General features: G+C 36.0%; 1 protein-coding gene and 1 pseudogene across 1 annotated transcript in view; one reads left to right on the forward strand and one right to left on the reverse strand.

Annotated features, from left to right (window-relative positions):
• Positions 1 to 9050: 9050 nt before the first annotated feature.
• On the reverse strand, positions 9051 to 13613 carry LOC141551096 (protein kinase C zeta type pseudogene; annotated as a pseudogene).
• RCL1 (RNA terminal phosphate cyclase like 1) overlaps positions 11654 to 18189 on the forward strand; it is an 85486-nt gene continuing 78950 nt past the window's right edge. Inside the window, exon 1 of the mRNA XM_074282847.1 lies at positions 11654 to 11881. The gene's annotated coding sequence lies outside the window, so the exon portion shown is untranslated. The remainder of the gene's footprint in view (positions 11882 to 18189) is intronic.

The following is an 18189-nucleotide window of genomic DNA, read 5'->3' on the forward strand; positions in this document are numbered from 1 at the left end:
TTCTTTCATATTATTTAACTTGAGCATGAGCTGGAAGCCAATTAAGAATTCAAATGTGTGAGGTATAAAACAATGATATAATACAGTACCATTTTGAAACTAAGTGGAGTGTTTTAAATATTTAGAATAAATTAATTCAATAAGAGACCCACCATACCTTAGGAATATAAATCACTTCATTTATGATTAGAAGACCTGACTTCAGGTTTTGCCACTTACAAAATTTGTGAACTTCCACAAACCTCTTCATTTCCTCAGTTTACCCATCTGTAAAAATCAAGGGTTAGATTAAGTGATTTTCAAAATCTTTCCATGTCTAAATCCTAAGAATCAATCTGTACCTTTGTTTTTCCAATAAGAACTAAATTAAAAATAAAAAGAAGCAAAGAAAGAAAAGTTTCTTCTGGATCTGATTTCTTACAACTACTAGTATTTTAAAAACTTCAAAAATATTCATGCTTTGATTACACATATTTGTAATGCATTTTGTTTTTCTTGCATTCTCATTGAGTGATAGAGAGAAAGGGGGAAAGAAGTGAATTTGGCACTAAAAAATAAAACTGAATTTAAAAATAAAAGGAGGAAAAAAGAAGGGAAAAGCATATTTCATTAAGGACAAGAAAATAGGGAGAAAGCTCTGAGATTCCATTCTGCTCCATAGTGGGCCAATATGAGAAAAATACAAATTAGAAACAATATGTAGTAAAATGTGGTAGATGGCTCAGTCCAAGGAGAGACAGTTAACATACCTAGATAACAGAGTCGAAAAAGTTATTAAAAGTTAGAATATTGGATCAAATCTCATAAGATGAAATTAAATAGGAATAAAGAAATATGTAAAGTCTTTATATATGAGATCAAAAAGTAAATTCCAGTGGCATAAGATTAGGGTGACACGAATAGATATCAGTTTGTCTGGGAAAAGATAGAAAACAGTGGTGTGCTACAGGGTCCAAAAAAGTTTTTACGATCTTAGGCTGCATTAAAAGAGACATTGGTGGAGTAAGGAGGGGATAATCCTACTGTTCTCTGCCCTGATCAGATCACATTTGATTCTGGGATTCAGCTTTGAATGTAAACTTAGGGAGGATATTGATAAATTGCAGAATGTCCAAAGGAAGAAAGCCAAGATGGAAAAGGGCCTCTACATCATGTCATATGAGGATCACTAAAAGGAATTGGGAATGGTTGGCCTGGAGAAGATATCTTAGGAGGGACATGAAAAACTGTCTTCAAGTATTTGAAAGATAGTCTTGTGATTAGGTTGGTTCTGGCTTGAACCCAGAGAGCAGAGCGAATTGTAAGCTGCAACAGGACAAATGATGTAAGGATAAACTTCCTTGCAACTAGAGTTATCCAAAAACTGTTTAAAAATCTTGATTTTAATGTGCTATCTCAAGAAAGAATAGATCTTCCTCATTGAAGGTGTACAAGTTGGATGAACAGAAGATTCAAGATCACTTTCAGACTGACCTAGAGAGCCTCTGAGGACCCTTCCAATCTTTGATGGACTGGTGAATATTTAACAAATTTTACTTGTTTAACAAATTTGAAATACTAATAATTTTAGGAAAACAGATGCAGAGGAAATTTATTAAAGAAGCTAATTAAAGGGGAGCACTTTGGTTTTAATTTAATAATTTAGATTTTATGAACTGTTGATTTTAGAAAAACATGCATAAACATGCACAAAATAATGAAGAACAAAATTAGTAGAAGCAAGAGAATATTTTATACAATAACAGCAATATTATTTTAAGAACAACATTGAGTAAATCATCTTGAGTATTATAAATATCCAAATTAACTACAAAGGACATATAAAAAAGAAATTGTCTGCATCCAGAGAAAGAACTGACAAATAGAAATTTGTATAGAATTATTTGACATAAACATAAATATTTTTGTCTAATGGTAGCCATCTTTAAGGCACGGTGGGGGAAGGGAAGAAAAAAAAAGTAATGTACATGCTAATTTTATTATGTATTTAAAAGGAATAGCAAGTTGTCTATAATAGATTTGTAATTTCATGTGCAATCATTTTTTAAAAAATTCTACTATGTTATGTAAATTTATTTTATTTCATAAATAAAAATAAAATAAACACAATTTTTAAAACAAATTAACAGATCAGAGGACAGCTCTCTGAAAGTAGAGCAAGACACAGTTTTAAATTTAATCTGCATATTGATTCTTTCTCCATCATTTTCTAAAGTTTATACAATGAACAAAACAGTAAATTAATCCCTGGTTTGTGTTTCTTGATTTCTGATAAAAAGCTTATACTAAAAATTGAGGGACCAGCTCTTCAATTGGTCTCCAGCTACTCCTGCTGATTCAATTGACTTTAGCATATAGTCCTGCTTCCTACTCTGATATTATATGAACCTGTAGTTTTTGTCCTGGTTTCTCAAGTGGAACTTGAATAGGTTTTCCATAAAAATAGAGTTTATATAATATTGATGAGGTGCTAGTGGTAGTGGAGAGGTGGGGAATCCCCTCTGGTCTGAGCAGGTCCAATGCAAAAGAATCGAAAACCTGAAAAGTCTGAATGGCAGAAAAGGAAAGTTTAATGTTCACTAAGAAGGAGCTCTTTTAGTTGGCAAATTCCTAATGAGGGATTTGGCAAAAATGTGTTTAGCAGATCCCTGGTTATATGGGCAAAATGTTGGCCTAGGGTTGGGAGCTGTCTGGGTTAATCAATAAAGGACCATCAGACAGAGATCTCCAATTGAATCAAAGGCTTTTCCCAGAGTCTGAGAATCCCCTGAAAGGGATCAGGCCTATGCCCAAAAGATCCCAAGTTTCAAGGTGGGAGTGACTTGACCAAAATCTCCAACTGAATGAAGCCACTTAACTTGGGAAGGTGTTGTGTGGGAAAATATGTTTTTCCCAGGGGAGAGCTTGAGATCCCAATTACCCTTCTTTTACAGATTAAAGGGGATACCATTTCAGAGTTAACTCCCATCAATATGACATTACAAAAATAGTATTATACTATACTTTAGGTATTTTGTGACTTGAAGTAGACTTTTGGGGTTGGTTTAGGAAGCTAATTACCCTTATCATGTTTCTTTAGGAAACTACAACGACTTAAAAGTCAACTTTTGCAAATTCTTTCTAATTTGGATCTCCTTATTTGACAGAGTGTTTGAAAGAATATTCTAAAGAGCCAAGAGGCTCTTCTAAAGAGGAATGGATGAAGATCTTTTTATAAACTACAGTCACTTCCATTAAACTGTACATGCTTCCACTAAACATACTTCCATTAAACTACAAACTGCATAAAGACAGAGATGATGTCTTACCTAAACTTTGAATCTTCCCCAGGGTATGGCAGAGTACTCGGCACATACTTTTTATTTTATTTTATTTTTTGCTTCCATATCTTTTTTTATTTATTTAAATGTTACTTCCCCCATTTACATGTAAAGATAACTTTTAGCATTCATTTAAAAATTTTTTGAAATCAAAATTTTTCCCTTCCATCCTCACTTCCCCCTCCCTGAGGCAGAAGCAATTTGATATGAGTTATACATATTTTATCATGCAAAATATGTTACCATATTAGTCATATTGTGAAAGAACACTGGTCCTAAGAGGAAAAAAATACCAAAAGTTAAAAAAAAGTATCCTTCAATCTGTATTCAGACTTCATCAGTTCTTCCTCTGGAGATGAACAGAATTTTTCATCATGAGTGCTTTGGAATTGTCTTGGATCATTGTATTGGTAAGAAGAGTTAATTATTCTTATATTTTTTTATTATTTTAACTTCCTCTACTAACCTAGACTATAGTGGTTAAATCTGACCTGCAGGTCAAAGAGGTTAAATGACTTTTAAATAGCATACAGCTAGCAAGCTTTAGAAATTAAATTTGAATCCTGGTCTTCACTACAAGTCTAACCATTCTATTCACTAAGGAAATGCCTTGCTTTTCACATAATAGGAACTAAATGACTACTTATTTAATAAATCAATTAGTCTTCTCTTCTTTATTGTCATTCTCAGGATTTCCTGGAACTAGAAAGGACAGAATAGAGCTAAGTGGAACTAATGGAAAATGAAATTGAGTGTATGTATTAGGGGATTTTGTTTTGTTTTTAGAAATTAGACTTGGCCCCACAATTCCTGATGAATATCCTGGGACAAGTGCTGGTGCTGTCCACACCAGAGAAATGTTAAAATGTTAGCCCAGGCATTGCTCAAAGTTCCAAGAAACCATTGGAAATTCCCCTCTCAGAAGTACATCCATGTGGATGTTTCTTGGAATTTTCATGCAATGGGCTCCCCTTCTCCTATTTCTGACCATAAACCAAAATGTCATGTAGGGAAAAATTATACAATACATTTATTGTCATAACATTTCTCCCTCAAGGCAACACTATGGGATTGCTCTTTTTTATGTTGGTTTCTGTGTTCTTGGCTTTACCTAGTAATCACTGTTTATGAGGAGTTTTCATGGCTCTGAAGACCATCTCAACAAATACATCTTTTTATTGCTGTCCAGTTCACATTCTGTCCAGCAAGCCTGACCCTCATTCATTTTGGAGCTCTAGAATTAACTATTTCTCTTAATTTGACTGAACACCAATATTGATTACAGAAGTTTCAGGGGGTTCTGTTTTTTTTTTCCTTGTTATTTACTGAATCTGAGATATATATTGGGAAGGGACCTTGAAGAGCTTCTAGTCTGACCCCTTCATATTACAGGTATGGAATAGTATAGACAGAGCCAGTGACAATATAGTACCTTACACTTAAGTAACAATTTTGTGAATGCTTATTGTAGTGAGATGGGAAAAAGAACACACACATTGGTCTTGGGGTCAAAAGACGTGGGTTCAAATCTCAACATGGCCCCTTATGAGTTAGGTATTGTTATTATCCCCTTTTTATACAGGTGAGGAAAATGAGGAAAAGAGGTTATCCAACTAAGTGTAAAAAAGAAGGATTTTAAACTCTTGTCTTCTAACACTAAATTCAACACTCTCTCCATCATGCCTTGTATTTCAAAGGAACAACTTTTCTAGTACTAGGAAATACTAGCAAATGCAAACCAAGACACAGCACTGAGAAATATCAGGACCCATTACACAGTGGACAGTAGGTCCCAGGAATGGCCATAAAATATCAGAAGAGAAATATGGCTACCGTACACTGAATTTCTCCCACCATTGAACTGCTTTAGCACTAGTCAGCCCAAAGGGGAAGACATAAACATATGTCTATGTAGTGAAGGTACACATGTTACGTGCTGTGTGAGTTGAAAGGAGTAAGCATTAACATCTTTAGAGTCTTCTTCCCTCTTCCTCAGCCACTTCCTTTCTCAAGGGAGACTTTAATTCCTGTCAGAAGAGGCAACCAAGAGGTAGAAGACAGAGGGTGACCATTTTGCTCTCCCCAAAGAGGCTAGAATTACATTTTTTGCTTTTTTAGAAAATGAAATTTTCAGTTCAAGCTAACTCACTATAGTGATTACTATTCATGAATGGAGAAAGGAAGACATCCTGTAGCTTTATATATAAGACTTGATTTCCTTCTCACCATATATTAGTTTCATAATGAACATATACCTAGCAGGTAGCTAAAGAATCTCCTTTCTTTAAGTCATAGTAAAACAAATATCAGAGAAATACATGGGAGAATAAATATGAGCTAATAAGAGTGAAGGAACTCTCTTATTAGGAGCTAGATAGCTCAACTCAAACAGGAGAAAGTTCTAGATCTTATCCAAAAGGAAACATCCTAAGTTCTCTAGTATAGGAGGGTGGGAATCTTTTTTTTTTTTCTTTATTTCTCAACAATTTCAGCTTGCCCCTCATGCACTGGGACATTGATCTTCACTAATGAGGAGATGCACCTTGGGATTCAGGATATTTCTACAACAGAGAAACTTTCCATGAGACCCAGAAAATATAGCCATGCAATGGCTCTATTCCAGAGCAGAAGGTCTTAACCTGATTTGTGTCATGGACCCCTTGGGCAGTTTGATAAAACTTGTCTCAGATAAATACTATCATGAGTTGATATATAATAATTAAGGAAAGAAAGTTTGAGCTATGCAACTTATAAGCAAATCATGCATACTAAACAGGTTTAAAAGCCCCTCAATAGTCACACAGATTTTTATACATTAAAAGAAAACAATAAACAGGATTCAACACAGGATATAGGATTGGGTAACTTGATTTCTTGTTGATGGAAAGATTAGGTACTTTCCAAGTTGAGAAGAGGAAGGGAAGCAAGTGGAATTCCATGAAATCAGGCGACTTACAGGAAAACAACATAGAAGTTGTTCACAGAATAGTCAGTGTTCACTGAAGGAGTCAGTTTGGTTCTCATAGTTCCCCTCTGATCCTTGGAGGAGAGCTTATCCCCTTCCTCCAATATCTATAAATTAAAATTATAAGGTTTTTTTTATATGTTCATAATCCAAATTATACACCAAGAAAAGACCACTGGTGATTTAAATAGATTAGAACACCTTATACAGAGTCTATGAAAAATAATGAGACATAAAGTAAAGATAGGTCATTTGCCTAAGATGGCTAATATGTCATTCTCTTGCCACCAAGTGAATCAGAAAGGATTCCACCAGGGGTAACTACATTTCTGCTATAACCTGTTGGATTTCATGAAGATTTGTCACATTGTCTCCTAATTAGTTAGTTGTTGTCCTTCATTCTTTTTTTTTTTTTTTTTTTTTTTTTTTTGCTGAGACAATTGGGGTCTCACAGTTGTCCTTCATTCTTGAAGAGGATCAAAATGGCATTACTACGTAAGAGTTACATTGTGTTGAACTGTGACTGATTAGATCAATGGGAGCTTGGAATGCTCTGCCAAAAGTTGGACACAAATAGTCTATATGAACATTTGGGTGGCTTCTCTAATTCGGCATTTTGCATTTCTTCTGGGCTAATTCAATTCTGCTTTGCTTTTACAGAACAGCATTTTCTCTGATGAAGGCACACCATGTTGGTTAATCCTATGCCAGAATCTGCCATGTCATACAATTTTAAAGTTCTTAAGAGAGACCTTGAGAGTGTCCTTGTATACTTTTTTCTGACCACCTTGTGAATGCTGATACTAGTGGATAGAGCATTGGGCCTAGAGTTGGGAGGACTAATTTTCCCAAGTCAAAATTCAGCCTCAGATATGTATCAGCTATGTTATCCTGGACAAGTCAATTAATCCCTGTTTGCCTCAGTTGTCTCATCTATAAATAAACTGGAGAATGAAATGTCAATAACTAGGAACAAAAAGATTTATTGATCATAGCAGAGAGGCCCCACCTTGTGAAGCCATAATTAAGTTTAAAATCATATGATTTTTGTTAGACTAATTATGCTAAATAATATACTTCAATTTGGAGGGAGTTTGTGGCCTGTGTGAGTTTCTCAATTTCAAGGAAAAGATTTCTAACAGCCTGTTGTAGTGCTGATGAATGCCTACAAAATGGAAATAGAGACCAGACAATCTTCACACAGAGCTTAGATTCTTTCAGAGGCTTTTGGATTATATTCACATCTTTACTAGCCAGGGCCTCTCATCTCTTTTTCGATATTTAAACTATTATACTCCCAAATTTCGGGTAGTTTTCTTTCCCATCATAATGTGCTTTTATATGATTAAAGATTGATATCAATGGGATTAAATACATATCCCAGACCAATTTGAGGGAAGAGAGGAATAAATTTTACTGCCACAAACAAAGAATTGTTCTGGGGTTACTAGTTCCCAAAGAACTTCTTAAGGGGGATAATTAATTTCCCTAAAGTTTCAATTAGTCTTATTATTTAAATTTGTTCTGAAGGTTGCATCATACTTGGTCCAGTTAGAGCTGTTATAAGGTTAACAAAGAAATACATTGAGTTTCTTTGTCTTTAATCTCATCAAAGAAACAGGTTTTTAGCACAAATAAAAGGATATCTTTGAAAATATCAGGAAAAGCTAAGGTTAACTATTCATCTTCCAATCTCCAAAATCTACAATATTATTAGGACCTTGTTTCTTGATGAAAGAGAAATGAATACTTAAAAAGGGAGTAGCAACTACAAGCAATACAGTTCTAAGTTTGGTGACATAAGGGTCCCGTTAAATTTAAAATAACTTTGTTTGTTATAAATAAGAGGAAATATTGTTAATAAGCAAAAATAAAAAAAGATTTAGCTCTCCCCTTTTTTCAAAATTCTGATATTAATGTTCTTTAGGAGGACATTGTAGATGAGATTGAATTAACTCTATTTTGGTCAGGCTCCCAATTTTTTTCCCCCCTGAGGCTGGGGTTAAGTGACTTGCCCAGGGTCACACAGCTAGGAAGTTTTAGTGTCTGAGACCAGATTTGAACTGGGGTCCTCCTGAATTCAAGGCTGGGGCTCTATCCACTGTACCATCTAGCTGCTCCCAGGCTCCCAATTTTAAAAGGATTTTTTTTAGGACGGGAAGTCCATTGTGTTCTACTCAAGCATGAGTGAAAAGCATCCTTTTGTCTAAATAGCCCAAAGCTGGGGATGGTTTGAGTATAGAGAGTTTCTCTGAATAAGGGGGACATGACGTCACTTCCCCTCACTGAACATCTACTCCTAAAAGGATATATAAACTGTGAGCTCACTAAGAGAGAGAACCAAATGACCATCTTTTCATTAATAACATGCTGCTGTCCTTTTTTCAACACCATGGTAACATTTTATTCTTCAGGAATTCTTTAATTTTCTTGAATTTCTTAGCCATTGGATGGAGTTTTGTTTTGTAGAAATGTGTATCTTCAAAAATCATTTGAACATTCCTTTCTGGAGGATGTAGCGAACATGAATTCTTCAATGAAGAATGTACATCTCCTCAGAAAAGAACTGGCTAGTTGCATCAGTGTCCTAAAATCTTAAAAAACAGTATTACTTAGAGGAAGATGCCCACCAAAATTTATTCTCTTCTTTGATTTTCAGCATCAATTAAAAAAAAAAAAGCATTGCTCTCCACCCAAAACCTGTAGTTAAGGAGAAATTTAAAAGTTCATTCACATTATTTGTCCACAATGGAGATGCTATTTCTTCATAGTGACTCTTCTGTAGAAAGCAACAAGATATTGATTCATTCAAATCCTTCAAACTCAGACAGATCTTTTTATTTCATTTTTATTATCCAGGATTAGCTGTACAGGTTCACTGGTGAACTGTGTATCAAAGTTATCCAGACCATAATCATCATCAGTTAACTGAGGCTGAAATGAAGTAAGGGTTTGCTGCTTCTCCAGCAGATTCCAATCTGTGCTGTGGAAGAATGTGTGAGACTTGCTAGCTGAAGATCTTATTTGTGGTTGGCAACCAAGTCTCTCTTTGAGATACATATTTTAAAATCCTTCTTAGACATGGAAGGCTTTAACAGAGAAATCTGGGGATTTGGATAGGCTTCTCAAGGATAACTTGGAAGAGGTAATTTTCAGTGTGTATTTCCGGATTGTATCAAAAGGTGACCTTCCTGCCATCATTTCAAATCAGAACACGTAGGACTCCCCACTTCCCACTGAACCCATGTTCTTCTCCCCTTAGGATTTCTGGGGTGATATAATTTGGTGTCCCACAGAAAGTGCTTGTTGTATCACTTGAGCCCAATCCTTTCTTGCACATGATATTATCTGTTAATTTAATGTGACCTTTTGCATCTAAGAGGATATTATTTAATTTTAAATTCTCATAGATAATTCCTTGTTCATGGAGAAAGTTTAGAGCAATACACATTTTGCTGCTGACCTTTTTAATAAAATTACAAATAACCCAGAAACTATATCTCTTGAAACTTTTCAATCATCACATGAATTTGGGTCAATGATGTTGGTAAAATGCTTGCTAACTTCTATTTTGCTTCTAGGGGGAGGGAGTATAAATACTACAAGTGGTCAAAACAAAAGGTATAAGACTCCTTTTCAAAGGGGTGCTTTAGGATACCAGAGTCAATGTAATCTGATGACTGTGGAGAATTTCATTTTCAGTAATAGGGAGTACCCATTGATTAGGGTCACTTTAATGGATATGACAAAACCAGCATTTATTGGCCCTAATTGTTCTAAGATGATTCAAAGCATGTCCTACACACTATGAAGTTTACTAATAGCATTAAATCTTCTAATCCTCCTAGGAGCAGTAGAATTTGGAAAGAGCAAATTGGTAATAACATCAGAATTAAGCAATAAGAAGGAAACAGGCAAGATTTAAAACATATGATGAATATGATTGTGAGATACAAAACTAAAGGCATTGTTTTTAAAAAAATCAAGTTTCTCATAATTGACAATTTTTCATTCCCTAGATTAATGGGGGAAGAAGAAACATCGGGTGATGATATTAAGATAAAGCAAATAAAAACGGTTTTCAGATACATTGTTCTTAAGTGAAACTGTAAGGAGAAGGTTTCATGTGGGCACAGTGTATCCAAGAGTCTTTTTCTCTGATCTTGATTCCAGTGGGGGTAGCAAAATTTGGAATGAGTCTTCCCAGGCAATTTGAGTTCTACAACAAATTCTTGATATAGATTTTGTCTCCAGGGTGAAAATCACATGGTAAAAAGTTTAACGGCCTAGTCTGCACTTGAACCCCCTGCATTGTGAAGTTCCCTCAGCTATTTTGTAGTTCCTGTATATAAAAAGCAACAAAAGTATCTCTTCCCAATAATGATGTATATGCTGAGGGCAGAGATTTTGACTTTATAGAAGGATGAACAAATAGAATTTCAAAGGAGGAAAATTTAATTTCTACTTTGGCCTGCTTTGCAGATGAAATAAAACAAAGGGGAGAACTTCAGACCATTTAAAGTAGATCTCAGTGCATTTTGATAACTATAATCTTAAATTCTTTATTTATATATTCAATTTGACAGAACTCTGGGGGGATGATAAGAGGTATGAAACCTGGAGGGGATGATAAGAGGTTACTCCAAGACAGGAATAAATTTGGGAGAGAAACATGTCAGTGAAATGAGGTGAGCAGGAGGGCCATGATCTCTGCTAGAATAATTTTATCAGTGAACACCATTGTGTACTTGGAGGCGGGAAACACTTTGACCAAGTGAATTGATTAACAACAACAAAGCAGATCTTATAATGGCCAGACTCAGGTAAACATATTAAGTCAATCTATAAGTGCTCAAAAGGAGTGTAAGCTCAGGAACAGCCAGGAAAGTGAATGGCACAGAATGCATGTTGATTAAATGCCTGACAAGTTGGCTATGAGGCACAAAAATACACAGCAACAAAAGTCAGAGTATGGATGACACATGCCCTTCTAATAGAATCAACAATTCTTTGTGTGCCAAAATGGCCCTTCTTTATGATCAGATACACTTAGTGATAGAAACTTAGAAGGAGGAATGGTTGCCTCTCATAATCACCCAGACCCCAGATATCTGCTTGACATGAAAATGCTGTTTCCACTTTGCAACTTCAGAGTCATTGTAAGATAGAGAAAGGTCAACATTATCAGAAGCAGAACTATTTTCATTTTCAGAGGGCTTCAAGGGCAGCAAACATTGCATCAGTGTCAACACAACTGTTATCTTTTGAAACAGGGTCAATATCAATTATGAGCACACAATGGGCAAGTTAGCGCTAAGAAGTCATAGGGCAGGGAGAAGTTTACCCATGGATTTGCAATGATTTTACTAGAAGTCTCCAATCATAGCATCCTGACAGCATGACAAACTCAAAAGGCATAATGGCAATCAGGGTAGATGGTATACAGTGGTTGTGTACCAGATGCCATCTCTCACAAAAGAGTAAACATCATTATTTAGGATGTGCACAGGGTTCTGCAGGAAGATGTCAGTAAGGTCTTTTGGGGTTTCTTGCCTATATCAACAACGAGGAAAAGTCATGGAGAGGCTCCTTTGAGGTAGGTATATCAGGAAGTAATGTGGCTAGGCTGAAAACTGAACAAGATTGTAGAGTGTTTTCTTTTCTTTGTTGTTGCTGAGGCAATTGGGATTAAGTAACTTGCCCAGGGTCACACAGCCAGGAAGTGTTAAGTGGCTGAGGTCACATTTGAACTCAGGTCCTACTGACTTTAGGGCTGGTGCTCTATGTAAAGTCTTTTCTTTGACCAATAAAGTCACTTTCTATCTAGCAAGGCCCTGATCAGAGAAAGTTTAAGTGTAATGATTCAAAAAGAGAGTTCAACCTCATGGAGGTACTGCTTTACAAGTGAGGTCTCTAAAACCAAATCATATGCCTTTTCAACCAAAATGGTGGCATTTATAACCATTCACAAGCAAGGCAGAGCCTCCACAACCTCTCCATTTAGGTAATAGGAAAAATAGCCTACAGGGCAAAGCAGGATCCAGGGAATTGAGTGAAGACCCCTGAAATCATCTGTTTATGTTCACAGTACCAAAAGAGAAAAATGGCTTACCATTATAATCTGAAAGTTTCAGCACTGGAGCTAATAACAGGGCTTCTCTGAAATCTTTAAGGTAGTAAGATGTCCTGGTTGAAGCTGAAAAGGTTTTAAAACACTATCTTTGGTTAGGAAACTAGAGGCTTAATGATCTCACCAAAGGACAGAACCCACTGAAAGCAATATCCAACTACTCCCCCAAAAGCATGTAATTAATTGTCTTTTGATCTTGGAAACTGATAATTATTGAAGAGTTTGTATGCACTTTGGGGAAACAGAGTAAGTGCCAGAGGACAAATGAAACCAAAGTACTCTACCTGGGGAAGACATCATTGTACTTTTGGTTTAGAAACTTATCACCCCCTTAGCTAACATTTTGGAGAAGATGATGGCTGTCTTCTTAGCAAGTCTCAACACTGGATGCCTATAGTAGGGGATCATCAATGTGCTGAATCAGAAAGGAGCCTTTGAAAGTGATAAAAGTGATAAAAGCTAAATCCTAATATAAAATTTAGGAGATCTTTCTACATATACATCCATTATGTGTACTTCCAGGTGAAGGCAAACAGGTATTGAGATCTAGGTGAATGAGAAAACTTAAAAAAAAAAAAAAAGTTGCACCAAGATCTATTATAGTAAAATAGGTAGTCTCACAGGAAATTGAAGAGATGATGGTCACAAGATTGAGAACTACTGGGTGTTGGGTATAACATAAGCATAAATAGTGCATAAGTCTTGCACAAAGTGATAAACAGGTTTACCATCAGAGTCTGGCTTGGCTTTCTTAACAGAAAGGATAGGAATATTACAAGGGGATTTACATGGAACATGTATTTTGATCCTTTAGAGAGTCAAAATGGCTGTGATACCTTCAATGGCTCTCCTAGACATAGAATATTGAGGAGTGGATGATGGGGAGCCTCCTCTAGTCTTAATGGAGACAGGGATAGTGAATTTAAATAAGTTGAAGATAAAAATAGCCCATAGAGAGTCAGGGTTGTCAGGTGGAAAACTTAGATTAAACTCTGGACCCTTTTGGACAGCGTGAGAGATGCAAAGTTAGAGAGCCATCAAGGAAATAGGAAATAGTGGTCCCAATTTTAAAAAGGAGCTTATGGCCAAATAGGTTGACAGGAGAATTAGGCATAGGAAGAAAGTGATCTACTAGGAGAGAGTGAAGAATTATGATACAGAAACACACCTTGGAGAAGCTTTGAGGCCTCTCTAACATCCTGACAATATTTAGAGAGCCAATCGAAGAATTGTGAGAATCTGGTTTGCATATCACAATTTAATTAGAAGCTCCAGTATCTTAAAAGCATTTATAAATCATGTCAAATAATGGATTTTTCAAAGTGGGGAGGGGGAAGGATTTCAGAATCAGGGGAAAAATAAAAAATCATCAGACTCTATGGTCCAGTCCCTTCCCTACATCCTCATGCCAAAGACCCTCCCTGGGTTCCTTTTAGGGTCCCCTCTCATCCTATTCCTTAAGTCCCACTTATATTTTCAACATTCTCTAGCAAGATGACCTTTTTTGTGACAATAAAAACACTTGTGCAGTCCCTAGTCCCCCCTTTCCTGATACATCTTGAACAGAAGCCAGAGCTGCTTGGGCAGGGCCCCAAGCTTGGAAGGGAGCTGAAGCTATTTAGACAAGGGCCAAGACTGTATGAGGTTTGGACTTAGGTTTCTTCCCTTTATTCCTCCCTTCATAAACAAATTGAATGATGCTTTTAAGCTCACCAATACCCTTTTCATGCTATTCAGGATAAATCTTATGAAAATATTTTCATATTTCTGGCATGGATTACCTAACAAAAAAGAATTAATAATTTTCAAATTTCTCAGATTGAATGGATCTAATTCTGTATACTGTTTAGCATTCTTACATAGCCTGTCATAAAATGGTTAGGAGTTTAATTTTCTTTCTAGACAGTTTCCTGCAATTTACTCTAATTTCCAGCCTGGATAGCTCATGCTTCTATGTCACTGATCAAAGATTTCCTAGCTTGATATAGCCTGGTGTGACTGACTGGGATGTTACATTTCAATGAGGGTCTTGTTATGGCCAACTAGGTCATAGAGCCAGCAAGTATTCCTCAATAATGGCAGTTCTTTTCCCAGAGAGGATGGTCTCCATTAAATCAGTTACATCAGCCCAGGTAGAGTTATAACCTCTAAAAATGGCCTGAAATTGGATTATAATAGCTCCAAGATCCTCATCAAATTGAGGAGCATTTCTTCTCTACATGGTGAAAGAGATCAAATTTCCTGTAATAGTAGGAGGTAGGGTAAGATGGAAGAGGAAAAAGAGAAACCAAAGTGGTAGAGAGGTTAGTGTTAAAAGGTTGAAGAAGAAAGGGCAGGACAGAATATAGAGAAGAAAGTCTATTGGGAGTATTAGGTACAAGCCTTCAGCTAAAGTAGCCAGTAAAACCATTATTTCATCTGGTATGGATAAGATTTTTTTTTCAATAGCCAGTCTTAACTTTTTTTAGTTTACAATATTCCATAGTGCCATATTGGCACCAAAACAAATTAACAATTGAATCTCTTGCAGTTTTAGACTAAATTTCACATAATTCAATAGTATGCTTTTTTTTTTTTTTCTTTTTTTTTTTGGTCATTTCTGTTGGAACCAAGAGCTTCTCCTGATCCCAAGATATAAGAAATATTTCTAGGAGGGTTGTCTTCTGTATGCTCCTATCAGATTCCATCATTGCTTTAAGGGAGTTTTCCCAATAGTGTGGGAGCTTAACTTGGAAGAATTTGAAATCAAAGGGGAGTCGGTCTTATGGGGCAGTCTTCCTCCAAGAAGTTCTTCAATAAAAATTTGACCAGATCATTCCCCAGATCTAGGGAATTCTAAGAGGACTGGCTCACCAAAAACTGTCATGAGTAGACTTATAATAATGGAGGCAATTAATTCCAAGCTATATGATTTATTAGCAAAACCCCCTCAACAGACAGAAAAACCTTGAATCTCTGCACAGCATTTTATACATTAAAAAGAAACAAATAGGATACAAAATAGGATATAGGAATAAGTAATCTGATTTCTTATTGGAGGAAAGAGTAAGTATTTTTCAAGTTAGAATGGGAAGAGTGAGTAAAATTCCCCCAAATCAGATAATTTACAGGAAAAAAAATAAAATCTTGCCAAAATAGAGTAAGTATTCATGAATGTCAGTTTGGTTGTATATATGATTACAAAGGAAGCCAATTAAATTGATATATAGTTATCAAAATCTTTTTTCTTATTGTTGTTTATGGACCCCAGGTAAGAACTCCTAATCCAAAGCATCAGAGGCTTTATTAGGAATGACCCTAATCTAGAAACAATCAGATTTCTTCAAAATACTACTATTTCAATCACCAATATAATCTACCAACAATTACCTACTCAAAATAATAGAATTGCTCCTGGAGTTTTTCTAATTTTAGTGTTAACACTTACAGGTTCTTTTTTTCCTTCTTCCACAACCCATATTCAAGCAACATCAACTAAATGGTCATTGAAAGTCTGATTGATGCTTAGTAGTTTCAGTAATTTTTTGAAAGAAAATATCGAGAAAGATATTTTTATTAGTTATTGATATGCATATAGAATTCAATTACAGAATAGGGGGTGTTAACAGTAGCATAATGAAAAGAGTATGAATTTGGAGTTAATAGACCTAGGTTCAACCATAAGGTCTTTCATTTGCTGGCTTGTGTGATCTTGGCCACGTCACCTCAATTCTCTGGGATTTAGTTTCCTCATGTACAAAATAAGGGGATTGGACCATGTGAACTCATCACCTCTAATCTCATCACCTAGCTACTAATGGAGATTGAACCACATGAGCTCATCTACCTCCCTCAATCACCTTTCTCCTCTGATTGGAGGAATGGAGTATGGAGTAACAAACTTCTCCATGCCTTCCTTTATTGAGGGTAAAAATCAGACTTTGGCTTACTCCATTTTTCATTTACTTCTCTGCCTAATTTTAGCTCTATAGAACACAATACTCCCTTGCCAGGTACCCTCTGGTCTATTCCCCCAGATCCTTTTAACTTTCCTGCTTCTCTTTATGTGTTCTCCCCCCCCCCACCCCATTAGATTGTGAGTTTCTTGAGGGCAGGAACTGTTTTTATTAATTGAATCACCAGCACTTAGCATAGTTCCTAGCATATATTTATTAAATTTAATAGATGCTTATTGCATTAGATTGAATTCTAAAGGTCCCTTGTATACTTTAAATCTTATGATCTTATAAAAATAGGAATAATCATCCCTGTATTACCTTTCTCACAGGGTTCTGTGTATATCGAAGGAGATAATCCATGTGAAGTGCTTTATAAGCCCTAAATTGTAATACATACATACATACATATATATATGTATATATACATATATATACATATACATATACATATATATACATATATATATATGTATATAGATATATATATATATATATGATATTTTGCAAAATTCAGAATCATCTTGTCCCTGATACTAGGAATATAATCCAGTGGTGGGATTTGGCACCTAATTCACTATTAAGCTCATGTGGTAGGGACTGTGACACTAGCTGTGCTACTTGACATGAATTTTTTTATTCATTTATCCTAATGGGGTTTGAAGAATATATTTTCACTGATGTTCATTCCACCAGAATCAGTTAGGAGGACTCATCTTCCTGAATTCAAATCTAGCTTCAAGCACTTATCAGGTGACTCTGGGTATGTCACTTAACTTTGTTTGCCTTGGTTTTATCATCTGTAAAATGAGCTAGAGAAGGAAATGCCAAACCATTCCATTTTCTTTGCCAAGAAAACTTCAAAGGGTGTAAATTCTGGACTAGCTCCCTGGAGGCCTCAGGATCAGCCAGAGTCAGGATAAGCAAAAATCCTTGGTCTTTAGGGGGAGATGGACAAACTACCAAGAGTTTTGGCAAGGATCCCTCCTTCATTCTAGAATCCAGAATCTCCATACTTTTCTCCTCCTGATCCTCAGGCCAAGAGAAGTTCTCTTGCCTATCTCACTCCACCCCCTAATCCTTACCTACAATTCTCTTACCCCCAAGCATTGAGCCAATATTAACTGAGAGAAGAGAAATTCAAACATATGCTAATAGAGTTATTGTCCAATAGGTAATTAGCCTTAAGTGTTTGGTTCTCTGATTCAAGCATGCCTTTTAAAAGTTTCAGCCCTTTACATCTCCTGCTTTCTTTTATGTTTGAACACAAGTGGTCACACCATCCCTGACTTCTCAGGCAGGTGAGAACCCCAAAAAGTTGGTGATCATGCCCTCCCTGACTTCTCAGGAAAGGAGGTGAAAGCACTAAAAAGGAAATGATTACATCCTCCCTGACTTCTCAGGAAGAGAGATGAAAAACACCAAAGGGAAGTGGGGAGTCAAGCCAGATATTGTTAGTGGGTTTCTGGGCTAGAGGGTCTTATTAGAACCAAACCCATCAGCATGGGAGGTACTATACAAGCACATAGCAATAAAGCACAGGCTAGCAGTGATAACTCTCCCCATAGCCAGTGCAGGCTCAATGTGTTGTGACAAACATGAATTGTACATGCAAGTAGTGATATAACAAACAATATAAATCAACACAGTCTTGTAAAAGATTTCCAGAAGTTCTAGAAGGAGGATATGTAAACAACAATCACACATAGACCTCCTTTAGCAGCCAAGAGATAGTCCAAAACCAATCTATTGTCCATTGCTTCATGTGTCAGGGAATCCAATGATCCCCACAAGTTTTTGAAGTCCTGCAAAAGCCTTATCATTTCTCAGAAAATCCAA

The sequence above is a fragment of the Sminthopsis crassicaudata genome, chromosome 1, assembly GCF_048593235.1.
Source record: "Sminthopsis crassicaudata isolate SCR6 chromosome 1, ASM4859323v1, whole genome shotgun sequence".
Classification (NCBI taxonomy): Eukaryota; Metazoa; Chordata; class Mammalia; order Dasyuromorphia; family Dasyuridae; genus Sminthopsis; species Sminthopsis crassicaudata.